The 18,510-nt window shown below is 43.0% G+C and overlaps 1 protein-coding gene across 9 annotated transcripts in view; it reads right to left on the reverse strand.

Annotated features, from left to right (window-relative positions):
• SGCD (sarcoglycan delta) overlaps nucleotides 1-18,510 on the reverse strand; it is a 352,976-nt gene that overhangs the window by 221,705 nt on the left and 112,761 nt on the right. Inside the window, exon 1 of one of the 9 annotated variants that reach the window (XM_054217449.1) lies at nucleotides 10,893-11,028. The exons of 7 other annotated variants lie outside the window; for them this stretch is intronic. The gene's annotated coding sequence lies outside the window, so the exon portion shown is untranslated. Of the gene's footprint in view, nucleotides 1-6,629; nucleotides 6,744-10,892; nucleotides 11,029-18,510 lie in introns of those variants that run through there. One more of the 9 variants, XM_054217451.1, reaches the window with a different exon arrangement.

The raw sequence follows: 18,510 nt of genomic DNA on the forward strand, positions 1-18,510 counted from the left end.
TGGGGCAGCTCTAGTGAGCGGCCATCCCAAGGGCTGGAAGAGCCCGGGCTGCTGGTTGGCTGCAGGAGCCACTGCCCAAGCCCAGGGCCATCCCACGGCTGCGGAGTGAGACAGACACCAGCATCTCTGATAAAAACACATTCATTTCAGTCCGCAGCTGCCGTAGGAGCTGCCACTGCTTGTATCTGAAACAAAACCAAGTCGGAACTTACAGAAATGCCCCATGTACCAGAAATCCCACAATTTCAGTTAGTTTCGGTTCTAAAATTTTGTGCTCCCCTCATTCTCCTTTGATCAGACGTGTGGAGGTAACTGCCGACAAACTACGGATTACTTTCATTATCCCGACGCTTCAGATTTTTACATTCAGTTTCTGGAGCCCTGGATTAAATATTCAGGTGCATTCCTAAATTAACATAGTTAAGTGGTACCAGATCAGTCTTCAAGTCACAAAAGCAGGCATATAGATGTTCTCATTAATCAGAAAAGGCAGACAAGACATTTTTCCAGTAAAAAGAGAGTATTTCCCTTGGAGGAGTCTCAGGCCTTTACTGATAGAAAGCATGACTTATACAAAATAACTATACACTTTAGATGTAACAAATCAGACCAGATATTAAATTTGAAGACACCACTTCTATCTTGAGACGTTCCCAAACCACAAATCAGTGAAGGCTGGGAGACTCTCACAGGAGGCTTTGCTATACCTTGGCCCTGGCCATCAGCTGTTGATCACCGTCAGGGTGAGGACAGGAGCTGGCTGGACCCTCAACTGACCCAGCACCGTCATCCCTGTATTTGACTGTCACACAGCTTGAGGAGCAGCTCGGGCCTTGTGGTGAGATATGACAGTACTGGTGAGCACGCGCAACTTTAGATAGGGCAAAAAGAGGTATCCAGAAGCTGAAAGATCTGCAAGCAAGTATTACAGTATAGTATATATTCAAATTAGTATTAGTTTGTCTCATCAAAAATTAATTACAACCTAACTGCAACTGAAGAAATTAGTCGGGCATAGAAAAGATTAAATATTTAAAGAGTCTCATGACTTAAAAACAATTTAAACCGTATCTCCTTGCTTAAATATTACATTTTTTTATTTTTTACTGCTAGCATGACCATTAAGAAGTCGAGACTCCGTATGTGTGTGCACTCATACGGACACGTACGACACACGCGGGTATATGTAACATGTTCATATGCAGTCTCATAACTTCCCTCTTTCCCTATAACTAAACTTGGGTAAACATGTTCGAGGAACGCAGGGGAGCTCTACCGGTAGAGGCAGAAGAAAGGCGGTGAAACAGGCAAGGGAAATGCATTTTTATTGCTAAGTCTTAAACAAAGCCAACCTCCTCTGTAAGTGCAGGAAAAAAGATCCCACAGCAGACTCTGAACACAGCAGGGGATTATACCACTTCATTAGCAGGTGTATCTTCTAATTACAGCCTTGGACATTAGTCCCCATACAGCTGAGCAGGCAACAGCTGCTGCGTTTTGCCATGTCCTCAGGATCCAGCTCACTGTTTTCTGCTGAGCTTCAGGACAGCACGGCTTAATGCAATCCCACCACACCAGCTCCAGCCAAAAGCAAGGGTATTCAGTTATCTCCAAGGATGCTCCTGATTCCTCACAGCTCAAATCCCAGGAGAAGCCGGCTCCTATGTTTTGTGGGATTTGTTTCTCTGCTCCTGCCGCGTCATGAAACTGTAGGATCAACAACTCATCCTGTCTGCTCCATCCCTGGTAAAGATCTCACATTAATTTACTGTAAAGGTGACACTGGTGAAGAAGGGAACAAAATGAGACTTTGAATCGCTCCTTCCAGAAGGCTAATGGTAAAAAATTGGTAGCACAGCAAGTCTGGCACCTTTCCAACTGTAAGACTTAGAGCATTGCCCACAGCCCCATCCCAGACACACTTTGTCATTCACGATGGCTCAGCACAAAACATAAATAAAACAGAAGTCGCCAGCACTACTGGCACTCAGCTGTTTTGAGGCTTTTTTTTCTTTCCTTCCCTGCCAACAAAACAAAGAGTGAAATAGCAGAACTGCAACCCAAGTGATAACGTCCGTGAGTAGGAAATCTGGTGGAGGCTGGTGGTGTGATGGAGTTCCTTGTGAAATCAACTCAATTAAAGAATGCAGGCAATAATAAAATGAAGAATACATTGACTAAGATGAATGTCATGGAATACTGTGATGTTGCTGAACATCAGCAACAGTTTTTGGAAAAGGGAAGTAAGAGCATTTGTTAACCGTGATTGTTGTATGAACTATTCCCATCATAACATCATTAATGTTACATTACGAGGTTCAAAAGTATGATTAATATCTTGCCGGGTTAGAAAACGCTAAGACACTGCACAAGTCTTGCTGCTGCTGCATACAAGTAAATTATTTCTGAAAGTGGAATCCAAGAAATTAAGTGGAAATACTTCCAATTTGAAATAAAACATGCACACCGAAGAAAGGCACTTACATTAACGAAGGCTGCTTCTCAAGTTCAAAAGCATTAAGTTGCAGGCTACCGTCTAACTGCCTAGCTGCTAACGCTGCATTATACTATTACTTTTTTTACTGTTATTACTCCTACTCCAGTCTAGTTACACTATAAAATAAGATCTCTTGGGCTCCTTAGATTCAGACGTTTACATCTGCCCTTGTACTCAAGCTCTTTCATGACATTATTGTTTCTTCTGGCAGTTCAATTGGAAGCAATGATGAAGTTATAGCAATGCATATGTCCTTGTCACACAGTACTTTCAAAGGGCTGGAAGCACATTTGGGGGGCCGGGGGGGAAGCAATGCTTAACTGATTCCCTGGATTTTGGAGAGAATGAGTATCAAACAGCTTGCGCTTAACTGGTCAGATCTTCAAAATGATTGAGTAATGAAATAAACCCAGCTCTTCCAACAAGAGCCAGCAGGTTTGTATCGGAGGCAACTGTGTGATACAACCTCCGCTGGTAAGACAGTGTCTAACTGGATTTCCTCTTACTCTAACTTAAAATGGGAAGGTAACTAGAAAACAACCCCGTCACTCATCTCAGTATCACAGTTAAACTGCAAGCTTTAAAATGTGTCAATATATGCAACAGTGCAGAATAAATCACGTTAACTGGGGAAAAAACATTATTTTTTGACCCATTCCAAGATAAACTTCTACACGTGCAAAGTTAGTGCTCTGAGACCCTTCTGGGATATATTTTCTATATCCTGTAATTCAGGTACATTCCAGGATGAAGAATGCTATTTATTACTCGAAGGTTCAAATGCCTTTGGATCTCTTTACCACAGCTGATAGCACATAAGTGGATCCTATTACAGGATCAGGACGTGACAGCATAAGCTTTTTATAAACATACTGTACTTCTCTTTCTCTGTATCAAAGGTATTAGCTTGACCACTATTAACTTTAATCTCATTTGAACTCAGCACATTTGTATTTTACCACCCAAAACTGACTTTTCTGTGTCTCCTTCAGGCACGCTTTCACCTTCCTTTTGCCTTTTTTTTTTCGTTTTTTAATAATTTATTTAGTTTATTTTATTTTGGTTCAGGGGCTCTCTCTTTTGAATACTTCAGATGAAATTTCCCAACTGGCCTCACTCTGCTCTCACTGGAATTGGTGGGATTTATTACTGGCTTGCATTAAGATTGGTCATAAGAAACAAGTGTCTTTGCTGCCCTAATCTGTCACCCTTCAGAGATACTCCGCTTTGTGTCACTGCCATTTCTAACCTGTTTTTTGTTGGAAAATGAATACGTAAATGCATATCTCCATCTACTGTTAAATGTCATTGCTAAGCAAACCTTTCGTCCTTTGCTAAAGTTGCTTATCTCTAAAGTTATTTATTTAACTCTGTAACTTTATTGTTTATCTCTGTGGAACATATTGGGATAAGCTGGTATACCAAATGTTAGAGAAAATACAAATATATTGGATTCTGTGGCACCTGGAGGACACACAGCTGTCAGTCAGTTGTCAACCCAGAATCTGAGCAGGCTTTTCCATTATAAATTCAGATTATTATTCTCAATGTTTTGATTTTAAAAGCCACACATCACGTCAAACTCTGATGCACTTCCTGGGAGTCTAAAATGTGATTCTCCTTTGATGCTTTAAGCCAAGTTTAATTATATTAGTAAAAACAACTGTTTCTAATCACTTTCCAAACTTTGAAAAGTTCTGTCAGATAAATTAGTGGTGTACACTGTGCTGTCACCCTGAAGCCCCACTCGTTGCTGTAGTTTTACTCTGTTACAACCCAGGAGAAAGGTCAGAGTCGAACCAAGTCCACAAACAACACACAGGCAGCCTCACTGGCTGCACGGATCTGTTACGTTAGCCTGAAAAGCGTCTCAAATTCACTGACGCTTGACAAACACCAACCTAACTCCTCAAATGTTGTTTCTGCTGTGTGGATTATATTTTTGAAGAAAAATAAACTCAACTGGAGCTAGAAACCAGCATAAAAGCCTGGTAAAGCCCTAGAGCCTTTAACTGCTTTAATTTCAGCCACTGGTACAAAAAGGACGGAGCCGGCAGGACGCAGAAGAGAGCCCGCTGAGGTCTGGCAGAGCACCACGGAGGAGGCAAGGGTGAATGGATGCCTGCGGCAGCTTAGGAGAACCGTAAGGGCCGGGTGAGTGCACCGGAGAGCCAAGAAGCAGCAGCCAGAACAGACCTGGGGCTGCACGAGGATGCCAAAGTTTTCTAGGAAGAGTGTCAGGAGTTTGGAGAAAGTTGATGCAAGTTAAAAAGGACCATAAGGAAAGAGAAGCATGTACAAGCCCCAGAAGCTGGTGTTTTGCTACACAGCCACCACCCCATTTGCAATTGCAAATCACGACTCCCTTAGTATCTTCTCCCCTTCCCAAGCACGCACGCTGCTCCAGTCTCTGCTTTCTGGACCAGACCATCCAGTCTTACATGTTAACTACAGAAAACTGTCAATAACAAGCGCAAAGCAATGAGCAATCCAGTATTGACGCAGAAGGCATCCGTGCCACAGACTCCGCGCAAGAAAGATCTTGAGTTCACCCATGTCAACACCTCCTGCTGTCTGCTCTCAGAGAGAGAAGGTTAGACCGACTTTTCCATACAAGCCACCAAACTATATGAAATACTCTCATCCACCCATAAAATAAGGCAGTACAATGCTGCTTCAGTCAGTAAAGGCTGGCTTCCTCTGCACGCTGTAAATCCTAACGAAGAGAGCAGAAATACAGCACCCGGCGGCTGCAGGGCAGAGCCAGCCTGAACAGCGAGGATTGGAACTGCCTTCAGTCTCGTTAGGTGCTCAGTAGTCTCAGAGCAACCCTTCGATTTGTGCTGAAAACCAAAGCAGCTAAAAGTAGACTATCAAATGTAAGGCAGTTTAGAATAACCTTGTTAGGGAATTCGCTGGATTCTTTTCAGACACAGCTCAAGACTGCGGACTGTGTTTGAAGTCCATGATTAGCAGACCCCAGCCAGAAACATGTCACTAAGCCCAGGTAGAGCTTGGCACGAGATGAAAAGGCTCATTTATAGCCACCATCGGCAAAGAAACCACACAATACACCCGAACCCCATCTAAATCAAGACACGGCCAAAGTATAGTAATGAAATACGGATGAAAACTATTCATAACAGAGCATCATTTGAGACAGAAATTGGCCTTATCACTGATAAAAATTTTCGTCTTCTGCAGACACATATTGATGTATAGAGTCAGCAGTGCTTACAGGAGAACAGCCTGTGCCATCAGGTGGTTGGATCCCCAAACTCTCTTCCACCCCCAGTTCATCATGCCAGCAAGTAACGGTGTTCACTTAAATCTCTTCGGAAATACGATCCCATAGAAATCATGCATGAGAGCTTAGTGTGCTTTGCCTCTTTTTAAAGTCCTTCTGAAAGCCCAAAAAATAACATTGTCAAAACCATACTGCAGTTCTGCATGTATTTAAGTCAATTAGCACAAATTCATCTTGAGGGTAAATTTTTTTCAGTCTGCTCACCCTTAAACAATCGGATACTGCAAAAAACCCCTACAGCTATCTATCTGCATAGCACTGCAAATGTTTTGAACACCACTAAAATAAAGTTCATTGACCTGAATTTATCTCTGTTGTAACTTCACTGACTCCAGTGGGCTTTTGCCAGTGATAAATTTGCCCACTGGGTTCCGGGACACAAAGCAACTACAAAATCACAGCTTATAGAAATGTCAATGAACAGGTTTGGATGTGGGCAAGCCTGTGCATCAAGAAACTCTTCTCATTACAAATCTACAAACCTTTGGCAGTTTGCAAAACGCCGCTCTTAGAAACATTTTGAGGAGCTATAAATAGACTGCTCAACCTATGACAAATTATACTCTGTGAAGGTTGCAAGGCTAGAAGTTTCTATGGCTCTGGGTTTTCAGTGGGGGCTTTCAGGACTTCTTTGACTTGAGACAGATTTTCAACTTCAAGTTTTCATGAGCATGTGAGTGTGACGTGTCTGTACGCACATCTTAGAGTCACTTCTGCGTTTTTTCTGTTTCTAATGAAAAGTAGAAAGAACGGTATGACACCATTCAAAGAAATTGAAATGCCCTGTGAAATTCCCAATAAAATAAAAAAGGTCCAGGTTCATACAGCGTGATGTCCCTGAAGCGTCTAAGTTTCAGGAGCCATATGGTTTCAGACACCTCTTAACCGTCTCTCACAAGCAACTTCAGAAATCTTGATGCAACCTCCTGAACTCTTGCGCCAACCTGAAGTTACAGCCGCATGCTCTGCTCTTCTGGAACAGCGACTGCATTTCACCAGCTCCGACCTGCATTCAGAGTAGAAAGAAACATATTCCTACTAACTCATCTGTTCATCCCAAGAAAGGCATGACTGCTCTGGCTGCTCACAAAGCTTGGAGAATGACGTAGGAAGATGGCACATACACATCACAAAAAATCATAGACTCATAGAACCATGGGATCTTCATGGTTGGAAAGGACCTTTGAGATCATCGAGTCCAACAATACACACACAAAAAACCCCAAACCCCTACAGTCTCTGTCACTAGAGCATGCCCTGAAATATGAAGCAATGAGCAGAGAGGGGAGGGAAGAAGTATGATCAAATTCTCAGCTGGTGTAAGTCACCCTGGAGTTCCTTAAGTTAGTGACTACAGGGCAATTTCTACCTTTTCAGACCCTGTGCATTGTGTTTCGCAAGCAATCCAACAAAGATGTGACAACCACTACCCAGCAATAACCATTTTCCAGTGGCCATTACAATTACACACAGGCGATTTTCCCAGCACCAGAGATGGATGAGAAGCATGCCTTCCCCTTTCTACTTCGCTGTGGAAGGACAACGAAAAGTAGTTAAAGTATATATTAATGGTTCTTCAAATAATATACTTGATTACATCTACTGCAGAATATTTTCCTTCATGTTTTTGTAATGAATCTGACCATGAAAAACAAATTTATGCCTACAGTTTGTATCATTATAAACTCAACTCATTTGATGTGGAAAACCTACAGTCTAATTGCTTGATTTAGATTTGGCTGGTTAAATGCGTACTGAAACATTACTCTTTTAATTACATTAATTTATAACTGAAAAGCTAAATTTACAAAGGCAATAACATTAATTATTTACTTGCCCATTAAAGCTGAATATTTATTATCAAGCTAATTGGCTACATAAGTCTGCCAAAAAATTAAAAACGAGTTTATGAACTGATTTATACAGGAATGATGCTGCTGTATCTCTCAGCAGGTTGTATGTGTTTAATGGATTGCTCTGATATACAATATATATTTCTTTCATTTATAGCCTGTTACATATAGGATTTTCAAAAGCTTTTCTTTTTTTTTTTCTTGATAAAGACGCCAGTTGTGGCTCAGAGCAAGCTCTTTTACTGTTCTGTACCCAAAATCCTTTACACAGTGAGATTGGCTTTTACTGGTCTGTAATAATTTATGAAGATCGCATCTCGCCTGCTCATTTAAATGCTCACTGAATGTAGGGCTACATTGGGTTAAATCAACCAAAAAGGGAAAAGCAGTAGTTCAAAATAGTCCAGCTCACAGCCAGAACAGCAGGGCTGTTGAGAAACAATACCCGGCAGTGAGGAGTCTCCATCCTCACTAGCATTTTAGCTTCATTTCCACGTGCAGGATAACTAATATATTCAATATTTATTTATGCATGCATCCTCAAAATAATACAATTAAGCTACTAATGCTTACAGAACAGTTTGAGCGTTGCCTTAATGTATGATGAAAGGCTAATTTTGATCGCTGTTGAGAAAGAAACTCTAATTCCGTTTGGCAATGTCTTTCGACTCCGGCACAAAGCGGGGACCTTCTCTTCCCGCTCATGTCCCTTCACGACGTGACCTTCCCAGGGGGTGCCTGGCTTGCTAAGGAGCTGCAGCAGCACGGCCATCAGCGCGAGGCACAACGGACTGCTCTCACCTTCGGTTTTGCTCGTACTTCTATGAAAGTCCTCTTTGGCTGAGGTTGACTAATAATCGGTCTGCAGAGCGCACAAGAGAAACCGAATAAAAGAGTCAACCCCGAGACAGCGCCCACAGAAACAGTAATTAGTATGTGCAATATTTATTTTTGTGGGTGTCCTCAAAACAGGATGATTAAGTCTAAATTATGGTCTAAACTTCCAACCATGGTGTAACTGTATCGCAAAGGAAGGACAGAAGCGTCCAAGAAGGAGACGCAGTAGGTCAGTGGATTCGTCATCTCATCTTACTTGAGAATCACAATTTAAAACTTTGCTGCCCTTAATTTTTTCTTGCAACTCTTCTGCTGCTGTCTGCAGCCCAGTGGTGTGGAACATGTGAACCTCTGTCTCAGGGAAGAATCATCTGGCTTAAACTACGAATATCTCACACTGCCTGAGAGGCTGGATTCAGGACATACATTTGGGTGTTTTTATTATAAAACTGATAAAGGGGAAAAAACCCCACAAAAAATCCCAAACCTTCTAACTGAAAATCTGGTGGGTTTTTGTCCATGTGTTAGCTCCCATCACAATAAAACAGACCTGAGCCAGGATCACAAGTCCATCCAGCATTTGCCTTTCCTAAAATTATGCAGGACCGATCCTTATGCCAACAGAGCAGACATGCTCGCATCTCTCCGTGCCCGTTTTCTCTGAACACAAAAGCAACGCAGCTCAGTATGACACGGCACTGCATGGGTACAAGACACAGAACTGGCAAGAGCCAGAAGAATTGTTTAACACCCAAATCCAACCTCTGATGTTGAAGATACACATTTTTCGACAGTCTAATCCAATGCCCCCGAAAGGGACAAAGGGTGGTATTTCAGTCGAGTATGTTAAATCAGGTTGAAATCGGAGCTATTCCGTATAGACACCCAGACAGGACGGGGGCTGCGTGGCAGGCTGCGACACGATGCAGGTAGAGGCTGCCTTACCCTTGGTTTTCACGCACAGATTTCCATGCGGCCACCCGCACGTAGTTTTTTCTCTTTATCCTCTTGCAAGACCACGTACTCTGCATCCTTTCTAATAACACCTGATCAAAAGGCTGCTCTCATCACTGCAAGACTCACCATTAATTTTTGGGTTTAAATCAGCATTGCAGAGTTTTTCCGCCTGCCTGTTGTACTCATGGCTACGTCAAACTTATTACTCATGGAAGCAACCATATGTCTTGCTTTGCATTACCGTGTATCTAGGAGTTTGGTGCAACCCACTTCTCCGTGGGTTTTTACTGATAGTCCCAAAAAGTCTGGAGAGCGATCTATGTGGCGCCATTCACTGAGATACAGTGACGCCACTTTGAGAGCTTTGCCTCAGAAAGGTTTGACTTGTCTCAATCACATCCGCAGCTTCTTCCTCCCAATGAAGCACAGCCCAAGGAGATCATAACAAGGAATCACTAAGCAGGGCAGAGGAGGAAACTCTTCTACCTGTAACAATTTGTTACTTAAAAAATATATATATATATATAATTAGACCAAAAGTCAAAGTCTCAGAAATATTAATTATTCAGAAAGCCATTATGAGTCAAAGTCAATACAAAACTCATTTGTGTAATGCTTCACTGAAATTTCAAAGGTTTTGAAAACTTTATTAAGTATAATGTAAGATATATTTCTTAGAAAAAAGAATATTTCAAACTAAAACCCAAGTCTTCTGTTTAAAACAAACAAACCACTATGGAAAAAAATTATTTTAACAAACTCCCGAAGTCTTGTGCTGTTTTGGTTTCGGCCCAGCGTTTCCTGAACCCGGCCTCTCCCTCACTATTATTAAGGTATTAATGGTTTGGCACCGACCGGTGCCAACGCATCAGACTGCAAAATCCTGATCAGGTCTGGCATGAAGCAGGAAACCTCCCAGACAAAGACCTGGGACGAGGCAGTGCCGGTACCCAAGGATAATACCGCGTGACAACCAGCAGGAGAGAGGACGGCAGACAGAAGATAATTGTCATGCATGTAGTATTTTTAGCAACAATCAACCAAAATGCCTTAGACATCAATTTCAAGCCACTTAATCCTCTTAATGATACACTATGGCATTTGTTTATGATCAGGGTTTCACTTTGTTTTCTATAGAAGATTCCCCTCAGACTTTGGCATTCAATGTGCTTTGTAAATAGCTCTGTGAAGACACTGAGTATTAGGTTAGAGTTTAGTTATCACAGTGCTAAATTATTCCAGCTGGGTCATTATTAATTCTCCTAATTTTACTATCATTCACTACCATTACAACAATGCAGCACCCTATGGATACATTTATTACAGAGCATAAATCCAGTGCTCACATAAGATGCTAGAATGCCTACTCTGCAATCGTTATGCAAAAGCCTGAGGAATATTTAAAAAGCATTATCTTTAAGACAACTTTTTAAAGGCTTACCTCTAGATTCCCATCCTCCGCCCACCTATTACATTTTCGTATGATGCTGGATAAGCTTTCTGTATGTGATACTCCACTGCAGTACAGGCTATTGCCCGAGGCAAAACTCTTTCATGGCAAATACACTGGGGAGAGGGCTGGTGGAGAGAGAGCAAAGCAGAAGAGTATACTGCTGTACACAGCAATTTCCATTAAGAGGAAGCATTTATAAAAACAGATATTTAAAAATATCTTAAATGCATATTCCCCTCCCCCTTCAAAGAATTTATGCTACTGCACATATCTTTTTCTAACACAAGCATATGTCTGATTGGGTCTCGATTCTGAAAAGCAATTCATTCAGGGGAGAGCTTTTAGCACCTGCTTAAAACTCCTCACAGAGAAAGTTGAGCAGCTGCATCAGTGTTTTCCTAAATCGGGACCGTAACTGGATTTACGAGTGCATAAATCCCTCCACATCATGCGTTTGTGCATACAGATTTTGAAATTTTGGTTCAGTTATCACAGCAACTCTCTACCCGTCTGGACACCTTTGAGCAGGTCATAACTCTGCTTTAAGCAGCTGCTCCGCAAGTCCCACACGTCTCAGTACGGTTCCCTCCAGCTTCACCTCCCTTCTTCAGTAAAGTTGCCACACTTTCTGACTACCGTGGATCACAAACTAACACCAGTACTGCTAGTGCTGGTTTTGTTGCTTCCCTCTAGGGTTGCTTGAATCCTCCATGAACACCGTGTCACAGCAGCTTCTGTTGGCTGCCCATCGGTTTGGGGGGGCCACACTGACATCCCCTGAGCCACCAAGAAGCAATGGTCCCCGAACAGCAAAATTCCGTATTTTGCATGTGTGCAATTGGTTTTTCTTTTTAATGACTGGTGCTCATCCACACTTGGGAAATGTACTTTCTGGTCGATCATCCAAGCAACTACTGAAAATCATTAAGGCGGATCCTTCTCACACTCCATGGCCAATTTGTCCAAGGACATTTCAGTTAAATATTAATAAACTCCTCTTAAAGATTTTGTTAAAGTCAGGTCTGTAGCCATTCGTAGTTACTGGCCAGTGAATTCCTTACTACCTGGGAGTGTGCACCCCTGCTAAAAACATCTACCGATTCACTAGTCAAAAAGCTGGAAAGCTACAAGTTTGAGCTCACCTTTCTCTCAAATACGGGAACATGGCTCTTAAGTGAGCATCGGACTCCTGGTGAAGACGAAGTGCTTCTGCTTTCCTCTCTTTTGTATTAGTCACCCAGTCCGAGAAGGAAATTAGATTAGTTTGGGCTTAATAAAGCATGCTAGATATTATTTGCTGCTCAGAGATTTGCGCAAATTCAATAATTTGCTCTGTATCTTTCTGGGTATTTACAAACCTCCGTTTCCCTTGTACCGTCCTCTGTGCTGACAGGTACTATGTTTGCCTTCCTCTGGACCTACTGACAATTGCCCTATCCTCCGTGAGCTTCTGAGAGTCGTCGTAAATAATTCGGTGGGTACATTTCAGAAGGCCATGCTGACCCAAATATATCACGCTTATCTAAATACTCCTTATCTTGCTCTTGCCTTTGCTCATAACCTCTTGTTACAGAGAACACTGTTACAGATCTGACACAATTATTAACCTTTCTGTGAAGAGCAGTGCAAAATAATGGCATTTGGTATTTTTGTCTTCTATGTCTAGTCCATTTATTTGCTTCCCTTTCTTACTGACAGACTTTTGCCTTCCTCTTACGGCCAGTGGTTTTGTAATTCATAACCCTTTATAGCTGTAACTGACTTCACCTCTTGGTCCTTCTGGTTTTAGCCTACGTGGCTGCACAACTGGTGTCCTTCTTAGCTGTACGTCTTTTGCTTGCCAGGTTTGTACCATTTTACATCAGTGAAAAGCTCCTGGTGTAGCCATGCTAGTTCCTCATGACATTTTTTTAGGAAGACTGATACTAGGTTTAGAGGCACTGGCTTCAGAAGGGGCTTGGCTACAAGTTTTGGATGCAGAGGAGCTCTGGAAGCCACAATATGCCTCCCGCGTGTACTGCTCCAGCACAGAAGACGTACCCTGCTATGCCAACATCTGCCTTCCCACCAAGCGATGCACAGCTGGAGTGAACAGCACAGGGGGAAGGGCTGGACAAAAACCCTCTGAGTTTTTCACTCCTTACCCCTCCTCTCCATACGCAGTGATTAGAAGGGACGCAGCAAATATCCACATTTCCAGGCGATTACTCACTGTGTGAATAACCAGAGGATAGGATGGAGGTCTCTTAGAGCCCATGTCGTCTACAACCTACCCACACACGTTGCTAAAGATTAAACTCTGCAGCTACACCAGCCTTCGCAAACTCTAGGCTGAATCTCAAGAAGCAGTATGAGTTTGGTAGAAGCTTGCCAGCTTCCTTAGTCTTAGTTAAATGCCTTTTCTCAAATCATCACTGCCATCTACTTCACAAAAGATTTTCAAATTCAACAAAAATAGTCTAAAAATAACTGCTTTCTCTTCTTGGACTGTAGTCACTTAACAGGGCCAAGAACTAGCGATTTATTTCAGGTTCAGCTAAACTGATTGAAATGCTTTAAGTTGCATTGATTAGCAAAGCTTTGGCTTTAAATCTCGAATGGAATTCTGGGGAAACACATAGAGATCATTTAATAAAAGAAATTTAAGAAGCAGACTATGCAGATGTAAAAAAAATACGTAGATGCATTAGTGCAATACGGCTGGGTAAAAGGTGTGAATATGCCCCATTTTTACATATTCTTCAAGCAATGTATTAAAGAAATGGATCATAAACTGGCAGAACTAAATATCTTCTAGATCATCCTTGGATTTCAGTGGCCAATCTACCCCTGCCCTACCCTTGATGTAGCCAGATACGTCGCGCAAAGCACGGTACCCAACAGGCATCGAGAATCTTGAATTCCCCCCTGTAAAGGGCTACAGCCGAAGGACGCAGAGCCGGGCCCCGCACCTGGAGGAGCTCACAGGGGCTGGTGTGGTCCTGGCAGTGGGAAACGGGTACACACAGGGGAAAGAACTAATAAGAGTCCTCGTTTCTTTGCTGTGCTACTCCCCCAAAATTACCTAGTCTTTTTACAGTAGAACCCCCAAAACCTCAGCTTTACGGCACTACTTTAATGAACAAGTTTGCACAAAGGTATCTTCAATATGAAAGCGTGGAGTTTTCCCCTCTCCCAATATTTTGCATCCCAGCTTATGTTCCAAACAAGCTCAAAAGCTCAAACCCTTTTTTAAACTCATTACCCTCTGCCCAACGCCAGCCTGCTCAGACACTTCAAAAAGAAGCTGTATGACATGCCCCACACTTCTGCTCATCCACGCATCCGTGTCCTAAGCTGTCTTCCTAAACCCCACCGATCAGCATGTTATTTTCCTCACTAAGAGCAAGACCCTTGTAAAAATGTCCCACAAACAATTCCAATCAAAATGCCACCTGCCCTCCACCTACCCCGTCTTCACAGTTGCTCTCTGGAACATTCTGGCGGCATTGTTTTTTTCTTCAATACCTTTTGGGTTTTGTACACCTTGGTCATGACCCCTCTTTAATCTCTTCTATTCTAATGAATATTAACATAATTTTCGTAACCTCTCCTCCTAGTTTATAACCCCTGAGGCCCTTTATCATCCTTGTTAAGACTGTATCCATAATTAGGGTGTCTAAAAGGATCAAAAGGAACGAACAAGAAAGTGCCTACTTAATACAAATTGTTACATGAATAACCAGCATCTCTGCCCCCAGACTCACCCTTCCCATCCCACCCCGAGGGCTCGGTGTTGGAGGGCAAGGCGGCCGCTGATTTCTGCTCATCGGGCGGTTGAGCCGGGACAGCCTTTGAAGCTGCAGGGTGCCGCACTCCTCCCCAGGTGCGCGCTGCAATATTCATCTTTCTGGCATTTGTGCTAACTCATTACAGCCACGCAGACAGACGCACGCATTTATATTCTCCGCAGATAACTGAAAGTTCACCCCTGCCCATGTTATGTATCAGACAAACTGCCCTCCATCTCCCCAGACCCAGGCACACGTACAGGTTCCTATATATACACAACGGTGGCAGACTGTTCCCTGCATGTATACACATGTAGGCACGCATGCACACGGACGTAGGGACACGCTTAATACTGCTGTTACCAAGGAAAGAGAACACCGGCCATAAGCACTGTTAATACGGCATTGCAGATGAAGATAACACGCCGAGCGGCCTTCAGCACTCGCTGCGGCTGGCATTCGTTAGCCACATAGATCCTTGAGTCCTTCCACTGATAAGCAGTGTAGAAGCCTCCAAGGGATGAATGTAAAGTCACAAAAAAGGCCCAGGGCATGGAAGATAAACACCTTGCCGGGGATATCGCTGTGTCCTTATGGATTATGTTACATGATATTTAGAATTTGGAATCTGCCATAGCAGACACATGCTCTGGTCAGGCCAGAAACCTGAATAGGCAGGAGCAAAACCAGATGCTTCAGGGAAGGGTTTGAGAAACCCCTGCAAACACTCATAGAACAACTAAACCATCTGGACTATTTTCTTCCTGATCTTGATTAACCAGAGAGTTGGCAGACAACCCGAAAAGGAAGAATTTCTCAACCTCTCTCCAGCATCTCCCTTTCAGTCCTTACCATTGTACGTTGAATGGTCTTGCTGCTGTGAGATGACGTCCAACCCTTTGGACTTCAGCTCTTGACCATTTGTTCTTGGTGGCACCTTGTCGCAATTTGTCCCCCGGCCTCAGCAGCTCAACAGCTCCTCCCACACCCACAAAATATGAAATCACAAGCTTGTGACCAATCTGCTGCTCTTGTAAGAAGTTCCTTACAAAATTTGCTCAGAGTAGTGAATCACTTCCAATCTGTTTTGCATAGGCAAATTTAAGGTATTTCATTATGGAAATGTATGCCAAAACATCTTCCCACAGAGCTTCATACTGCCATGGGATGACGCAGTTACCCAGGGTCGAGGCTGAGGTCCGTTTTACAGAACATGAGGCTGTTTGTAGCGGGGGGGGGATCTATGCATGTGTTAGAGGTGAAAACGCATTTATTTGTCCTTGGCATGCTTTGTAACTACATCTCTGCTACTCAACAGGTACAGCGCCAGTAGTAACAACCTCCAGAAGGAAACTGTAATAAACAAACTGTAGCCCACACCAAACTTACGACTCCATTTTTCTTTGCCATTATTATCTATCAGAAGACGGTTACTATGAAGCATTATCTGCATATTTTATCATGCGTACATTTATGCCACAGGAGCAAATCAGCAGCTGAAAATAGCTTTGTACTCCTCCAAGAAATCTCACTGCCTTTACAAGATCTTAAGTCGGTAGTTCTTTATCAGCATCTTATTTATCTAGGCAATTCCCGCACTGCTGAGCTTCATCCTTACTAAGGGTGGGCAACATACGCTGCTGTTTAACACTTTGTCTTTGCAAAGAAAATGCAACTCCAGCTTTGAAGAGTGAGGACACTTGCCTAGGTTAGTGCTGTAGGATGCAATGAACATTTACAGCTCCGCTAATTAGTGCCAAAATTATCAACCCATCAGCATAAACCAGGCCAAGCCTGCAGCTTCCTTCCTCACAGGCAGACCTTCAGTCTCCTTCAGTCTCCAAGCAGCACCGGGTACACAGAGAAGATAAACCAGAAACCACGTGTCCTCAAGCCTTTGACACCCAACTCTGGCTTTTTCTTTCCTCAAGAAGTTCGCCGTCACCAAGCTACTCATCAGGCTGTTTTCTGCAGCTCTGAGCGCTCTCTCCAAGCGACATGGCAAGGAAGACAAGAAGCCCCAGGAATCAGAGGCATCTTAGGGCGTGCAGGTCACAACTTCCCTCTTCCAAAGCAGCATGCCTGAAGACCCATCTTGTGCCGCAGTCCTCACAGCTCCTAACTCAGCGCCACGGAGGCAGAGCCCAGCAGCCCTGGTATAGCAACCAAAGAGCTGTGATTTTCTAGGCTGTCTCTGGTAGGACACGGGCTCCCAGGGCTTCCGATCTCTGCTTGAGCCCTCCATCAACTGGGTGACTGGGGCCTGGAGCTACAGGGCAAGGGCAAACACAGCTCCACAAGGAATCTCCAACTTGGTTTCAGCTACACTTCGAAACCTTAACAAGATGTTTCCATTATGTCTGTTTTCTGGTTCTTTTGTTTTGATTTTTAAACAGATTTTCCACTCCTCTCAGAAAAGGAACAACTTTCTCTTCCACTCCCACCAACAAACTGGAAATTTCTACTTTAAATCAACTCCTTGCGGAGAAGTTTGATTAGCTGCCACATAGCTACTTCTCATTACAATACTCTGGACAAGATTTTCATACTGTCAGGAGCTTAAAATAACAAAGAACTTCATGTTCCTTCCCTGGATACATGTTTGTATGCTAGCATAAGAGTTCTGCCCGTTCTTCTTTCTTTCTACTCTCCTCCTGTAGACGCAAGCTGCAGCAGCTTATACCTACTCCACATCTACTATCTGGGCAACAGCAGTCAGTGATAAAGCTCAGACAGGAGAGGACTATTACGGAGCTAGAGCACATCCACCACTTTTTGGCCTGTAAACACAGCAAACAATTTCATAATCTCTCCTCTAGTTCCCGAGCCACAAAGAATAGGAAAAAAAAAACAGCTCACAGAGTTCCTAGCTGAAACAAGGTAATAACATATCCAGTAATGATCAACACACGCTCTAATTCTTGCCTTTAGGACGGAACTGATTAGGTAGAGTCTGCATACCGGCGTAACTGCACAATTACAATTGCCTAACCACGAAGATCTACGGATATTATTAAAAGTTCAGTTGATAGAAGCAAATTGCAAAGTACAGGCTTGTGAATGCAAAGCCATCATGAAAAAGGTAAGAGCTTCTTTTAGACTTGGCTGCTGGTTAAAAAAAGTTAAAAAAAAATATATCTTATTTCCTCTTACTGGCGATGGTGCTGGCTTGACAGCCCTGAAGAGTGATCTATTTATTCAAAGTAATGCTGGCAGCAATGGTACACATTTCTTCCAATGTGCCCAACCCTGTATCTATTTTCAGTTCCATCAGTAAGCTAAAGGTTAAAGCTATTTATTTAAACCCACACCCACATGTCATTTAAATTGACCCAAATTATTGTCTGAGTTGTAACCTCTCTGTGTTAAAGTCCCCTCAGGGGCTGCTTCTTCATTTCAGGCTCAGAAAATTCCTCCCTCGCAGGATAAAAGCCGGGTAAGGAGCATCTCCAAATAGAAGTGGAGAAGGAAAGCGGGTAGGAGGAGTTCATCCTCAAAGAATGCCTCTTGGTGTTGTGGATACTGCAGAAAACTTCAGTTTTATTAGACAGATATCTGGAGAGGTTAGCTCCAGTCAAAGTACATGTTGGTGATAAAAGGTCTCATTGGCATTCCTGTTTTAAGGATTCCTTTTTAAAAAAAAAGGCAAAACAAACAAATAAAAAAATCCCCCCACTACACTTTTCCTGCCTTTGTGGCTGCAGCTAGAAGGAAAACCACCAAAACACCCCCAAAATGGAAAAGAAAGGGTGGTCCCATGCAATCAGCCCGCTAAAGAAATAATCCTTTGCAAGCAGACCTCTCTGCCAGAGGACCCGGAGGACTGAGGAGGAACA

Source organism: Rissa tridactyla, chromosome 11, assembly GCF_028500815.1.
Source record: "Rissa tridactyla isolate bRisTri1 chromosome 11, bRisTri1.patW.cur.20221130, whole genome shotgun sequence".
NCBI lineage: Eukaryota > Metazoa > Chordata > Aves > Charadriiformes > Laridae > Rissa > Rissa tridactyla.